The sequence below is a fragment of the Antechinus flavipes genome, chromosome 1 (assembly GCF_016432865.1).
Source record: "Antechinus flavipes isolate AdamAnt ecotype Samford, QLD, Australia chromosome 1, AdamAnt_v2, whole genome shotgun sequence".
In the NCBI taxonomy this organism is placed as follows: domain Eukaryota; kingdom Metazoa; phylum Chordata; class Mammalia; order Dasyuromorphia; family Dasyuridae; genus Antechinus; species Antechinus flavipes.
Genome location: NC_067398.1, coordinates 230,054,554 through 230,060,553, shown reverse-complemented (window position 1 = coordinate 230,060,553; position 6,000 = coordinate 230,054,554). Strand labels below are relative to the sequence as shown.

General features: G+C 42.6%; 1 protein-coding gene across 6 annotated transcripts in view; it reads right to left on the bottom strand.

The window, feature by feature from the left end:
* RAI1 (retinoic acid induced 1) overlaps positions 1 to 6,000 on the bottom strand; it is a 303,155-nt gene that overhangs the window by 167,383 nt on the left and 129,772 nt on the right. Inside the window, exon 1 of one of the 6 annotated variants that reach the window (XM_051997635.1) lies at positions 647 to 2,610. The exons of the other annotated variants lie outside the window; for them this stretch is intronic. The gene's annotated coding sequence lies outside the window, so the exon portion shown is untranslated. Of the gene's footprint in view, positions 1 to 646; positions 2,611 to 6,000 lie in introns of those variants that run through there. 6 annotated transcript variants of the gene reach the window in all.

The following is a 6,000-nucleotide window of genomic DNA, read 5'->3' as shown; positions in this document are numbered from 1 at the left end:
TGTATTGTAATTTTATTTTTAATTTGTTTTTTTCTCAAAAAAAAATTCCCGAGGAGGGGGGTGCGACAAGCTTGTCGGTGTGATCTGTGCAGTGTGTGTGTGTGTGTGTGTGTGTGTGTGTGTGTTCGGTCTCTGCCAGGAATAGCAATCAGCAGAAGCGGTGCACTGAGCTCAAAAATACTAGCGTGAGGGGTCAAAAGAAAGCTGCAGACAATTTTTGGTATGGGGAGGGAATAGAAAGGTGGTGGGAGGCATAATCCTAGAAAGGAAAAATGGGACGCAAGGGAGAGGAAGAATATGCTGGATGCATGGAGTTGTGATCTCCCCCTCCCCTTAAATCTCACACACACTCACACGACAACGTATATGTACATCTCCTCTCTTAGACCCCAATGCCTAGGTCCTAAAGGCGGTCTGGTTAAGAAAGACTGTCTAAAAGGGAGGGGGGGAGGCACTGCTGCTGCTATCCGTTTCTGAAAGCAGTGAAGGCATCAGAAGATTGATCCGAAGATTGCTCGCAGAAGCCAGAGAACCGGGGGCGGGGTTAGATAGGAAGGGCAAGAGAGAGAGAGAGAGAGAGAGAGAGAGAGAGAGAGAGAGAGAGAGAGAGAGAGAGAGAGAGAGAGAGAGAGAGAGAGAAACACACCTGCAGCTTTCTCGGTTCTGCTTAGCCAGCTGTGTCCGAAGCACTGACTGACAGGAAAAATACAGCATTCCGGACTGCAAGGTTTGTGTATCTTTGGGGATTTAGCTTGGATCGTGCCTGGAAAATCAGATCTGACAGCAATCGGTGGCTTCTGGGTATTGGGGGATCCGGGAGATAATAACGTAGCACTTCCCCACTTTTTAAAGGGAGTCTCGGGGAACCCGAGGGGTCCCCAAGCTTTCAAGCTTCAAAGAGCTTTCACCTTGAGAGATGCTGAAGATAGCGCCCTCCGGCTGGTGTTCCTAGCCTAGCGGCGGCTGGTCCTATCTCAAACTCGACCCTCCCACCAGGCGCCACTGAGAACGCCCCCAACCCCTCAACCCCCGACGCACGCTTGGGGCCCCCAGTCCTTCTACTCTTCTACGGTACAGTTGGCGGAAACATAACGTATCGCATCACAGCTCTCTCTGTCTCTCTCAGTGTGTGCGTCTCTCTGTCTCTGTCTCTCCCTCCCTCCTCGTGTTTCCTTCATCCTTTCCTCTCTCCCTCCCTCCTTCCCTACAGATGACAGACATCCTTATAATTATTCTCTCCAATATCTAATCTCCTACCTTTTTTTTTTTTTTTTTTTTTTGGCCTTTCCCTACTTGTCTAGGGCACATCCTGTGTCTGTAAAATCCCCAGGTTAATTACACATCGTGTGTGTGTATGTGTGTGTGTGTTGTGTATGTGTGTGTATGTGATGTGTGTGTGGTGTGTTTGTCTGTCAGGGATGGGGGAGGGCACAGCTACCTAATTAGTACGCCTTCTCTGCCTTTTCCTCCCAACCCCTGTAGTTTCTGCGCTCCAAACCCTGCCCTTGTTTGTGGACCAGAGCTAAGGATGAGAACCCTGGAGAGTGAGCTTTTATATTTATCTCCTAGCAGCGCGCCTCCGGCGCCCCCACCCCTCTTTCTTTCCACAATAGTGGCTCTGCTCTGGCTAATCACTCTTCCTTCTTCCACCTTTTCTCTCCCCATCCCCCTCCCACCTCCGCCCCCAGCCTCACAGGTTCCTGGCTCTTAGGTTCTGGCCGGCTCTCCCACTATTTACCTTTTCCCTTGATATTCTCACTATTACCCTTCCCTAGATAGACCATCTTTATTTTTTGCTCTGGGCTGATCAGAACTGTTGACAGCCCAAGAGGAAGGAGAGAAGGTCATCAGTGTATTTTCATAGCATTATAACATTTTATATTCCTGACCTCTGGTTCCACTCCAGTCATTTTGGAACAGTGGAACAGAGGAACAGTGACCAAGACAGAATATTTGATAAATTGCCTCTACGTCTTAATATAATCTGAGGGACCTTCAAAACAGTAACCCCTAGGATATGAGGAACTCAGGAGAGAAAAGGATGAGATGGTAATATACAAGAGAAAGAGTACTAAAATGGGCATAGAGAAATCTAGATCTCAACTCCTGCCCACTAGTTTGCTGTGGGCCCTTCTGGGGTCCATATATTCTTATCTGCATATTGAGAAGTTTGTATTAAATTACCTCTAAGGTCCTTTCCAGCTATGATAATTTACTCAAAAGGAAATAGGGGCACCCAGTCCAAGCTCTCAAAGAGATCTAACATGTGACCTGGACAAGGCCACTTAACCTTCTTGTGCTTCAGTGACTGTGCCTCAGTGTGACCTGCCTTTCCTGCAGTTTAAAGCAGAAATCAGATGGTGCTACTTTGAAAGGAGAGAATCTCAATAAGGATCTCTGTTTTTATCTATTCAAGAGGGTCTTAGGGCAACTAAGTGGTGCAGTGGATAGAGCACTGAGTTAGGAATCAGGAAGATTCATTTTTCTAAGTGAAAATCTGGCCTCAGATACTTACTAGCTGTGTGATCCTAAGCATTTCACCTAACCAATCCTGTTTGCCTCAATTGCTCATCTGCAAATTGAGTTGAAGGAAATGGCAAATCATGTCAATATCTTTGCCAAGAAATCACCAAAATAGAGTCATGGAGAGTTGGACACAACTGAATAATGGTGTAGTTTTTCTACATATGTATAGAAGGATGATTCTGTTTTCTCCATTAACTAAAACTCTTATCTATTTTAGTTCCAGATCTTGATACAAAGTTGGATGACCAAGCTTCTTCAATTAATTGATCAAGAATTTATGTGTGCCCAATTCTATGAGAGATACTGGGGAGAAAAACTAAGTCTCAGAATAGAGGCTCTTGTGCCTTATGCTTCACAGACACAAGGAGAATTCTCCTTGGAATTCACAAAGGATTGGGATGGTACTTCATGGAGAAAGATAAGACCCAAGATGATTAATTGAAAGATGGGTAGGATTTGAATTTGGGGAGAAGTGGGAGGGAATGAAGTGGTTGACAGAGGAGTTAACAAAAACAGGGAAGAGCTGAAAGCCTTTATGGGGGACTGTGAGGACTCTGGCCTGGTTCTCTCACTTTTAATATTGGTGCCATAATTATTCAGAAGTTTCTATACTTGTATTTGGGAGATTGGGTCATTCTGCACTCCTACCAGATCTCCCTTTCTAGTATGACTTCTCTTTACCACACAGAGTGACAAAGTGAACCCCATCTTCAGTCACAGATCAAATTCTAACACAGAATACTAAAGCTAACAGAGAACTTCCAGCCCTTTCATTTTTCAAGTAAAGAAACGAGGAACAAAGAGGGACAGCGACTTGTCCAAAGTGATTCAGCCAGTCTGCGGTAGAACAAATTTCATGTTTCCTGACTCTTAGTTGTATTTTCTCTTATACCACATTGCCTTTCTCTCAGATTTGGTTTTCAACCATCCTCTTCCTGCAACCTTGGAAGAAATGGAGTATTTCTTTCTCTTCCTTCTGTGGGTAAAAGCTAAAAGCTTTTTTTCCCCCTAAAAGCTCAAACTACCCATTGTCAAACCTAAACCCTTAACTAGAACTCTAAGCCGAGATGGTTGATTCTATATCTCTGGTTTCCAGATTCAGCTGATAAAAAGGTCCAGACAATAGGGTTATCCTCATAGGATGGCTCCTAGAAGGAATGCAATTTAACTTCCTTTTTTATACTTGTCCTCCCACCTTGCCAGTGGGAGGGAGAAGTTTGCTTATGTAGCATCCCAAGTCATCTTTCTGCAACATACCCCTCCTTTATTGCTAAAGGCATTAATAGACAGACATGGTGGGACATGGGGATGCTTTTGACATGAATCTTCGGTTTATCCAATGGCTTGCTTCAGGCTCTTCTTGGAGAAAATCTCCAGTTCAAATGGAACTAGCTTAGCCTAAGGAATTAGAGCATGATATTAATGGCATCAAAGTCACCAGTTCCATCTCTGATTAGCTTAGTAAGCTTCATGTTTTCCCATGGCCACAAACTGAACTCTAACCCTGGTCATACACTGAACCCAGCTCCAGATATAATTTATAGTAACTACCTCAGAAAGACAGTTAGCATTGAACAGATAATCACATCATTCTTCACAATAACCCTGGAAGTTTTACATTTTACAGGTGGGGTAACTGAGACAGAAGTTAATTGACTTATGTAGAGTTAACAAATAGCTAAATAGCCAGCTAGTTAATAGTTGAGGCTTTCATGTCTTTCTGACTCCAGTTTCAGTTCTCTATCCATCTAGTGCAGTGGTCCTCAAACTTTTGTTCTCAATATCTTTATCCTATCAAAAATGATTGAGGATCTGTCCAAAGAGTTTTTGTTTATGTGGTTTATAGTTATAGATATTGATCAAATTAAAAATAAAAACTAATTATGAATTTGTAGACTCTCTGAAAGGATTTCAGAGATTCCCAGGATGCTGTGGACCAGACTTTGAGAACCACTGATCTAGTGGATAGTCACTGTTGGTGGCTCATAAGCAGCCTCATGGAAGAAATGGCTGTCACTGAGCTAAATTTTGAAGAAAAGTAAGGATTCCAAAAGGTAAAGGCCAGGAGAGAGTGCATTACAACCATGGAGAGGAACAGGACAGGCCAAAGGAACAACTTGTAGAATAAAGCCTGGTGAAGCAGCATCTTCCAAGACAAATGGGCATTCTATGTTAATAGAGCATGTTGAGATTAAAAATCGTGGCATAAAGCAGGACAGAAGGAGAGTATCTGTAGATCCAGCTGAGTCCATCCTCATCAGGTCAAGGCCACTTGGTAAAGGCTCCAGGACTGTACCATTTCCTTTCTCTATGTTAAAAAAATATATAACTGTCTTTTATCTTCCTCCCTACTACTGGAGACATTCTCTAGCTTTTTTTTTTTTTTTTTAAATCTGAACTAGGAATTCTGCTTTAATTCTCAGATGATTCTATAAAGAAGAGATGGGGAGAAAGATAGGGACAAGGAAGATCTGAGTTGAAATCCTAGACATGTGATTTGAATCTTAGCCAAATTATTTAAACCTCATGGGTCTCAGTTTTCTGGTCTGCAAAATTAGGAAGTTGTGCTGTATTTCTAAGGTAAATTCCTGCTCTAAAGCCTATATAAATAGTCAATATATAGTATATATATATATATGTATACATATATACATATATATATACACACACACATATATATATATAATATATAGTCAATAAACATTTAAATGTCTGCTACGTACCAGGCACTGTGCTATGTTCTGGACATACATATATGGAAAAAAAAAGACAGTCTTTGCTCTCTACAATCTAATGGGGGAAGACAAAACACAAAAGAAAGCTGAGAAGAAGGAAGTGTGCCAGGGAAAGAACCTGACTGTGGGCACAGCTGACTTCTGGGGCAGCTAGACAGCAGAGTGTATAGAATGCTGGGTCTGGATTCAGGCAGATCTGAATTCAACGTTGGCTTTATTTACTTACTAGGGGTGTGACCCTGGGCAAGTTATTTAACCCTGTTTGTCTCAGTTTCTTCATCTATAAAATGAGCTGGAGAAGGAAATGACAAACCATTGGTCTTTGCCAAAAAATCCCAAATGAGGTCATGAAGAATAGGATAACAGCAGCAATAACAACAAACAGAAATCCCAAACTATGCAGCCAGGTGAGAAAAGAGATGTCTTAGCTCTCTCTCCTTAAATGGTGACTCTCTAATCAGAGAGGCAGAAGGTAATGATGAGGTGAAATGATCCTATGATCCCAAAAGTTCATGAGATCCCAGCTTTTCCCCTTTTTAATCCTGTCCCCCCTTTTAACAACTCTCCATTCCCTCTGTGGCTTGGATTTCCTAGAATATTATTATCTAGCCCCAACAAAAGGAATGGCCAGGGGTATATGACTTTCCTAGGGAGGACAGATCCCCACCTTTAAAAAGTCAGAAGTGAGTTCTCCTAGGGAGCAAAGGCACTGGGAGGTATCTGCTCCTTTGTTTGTATT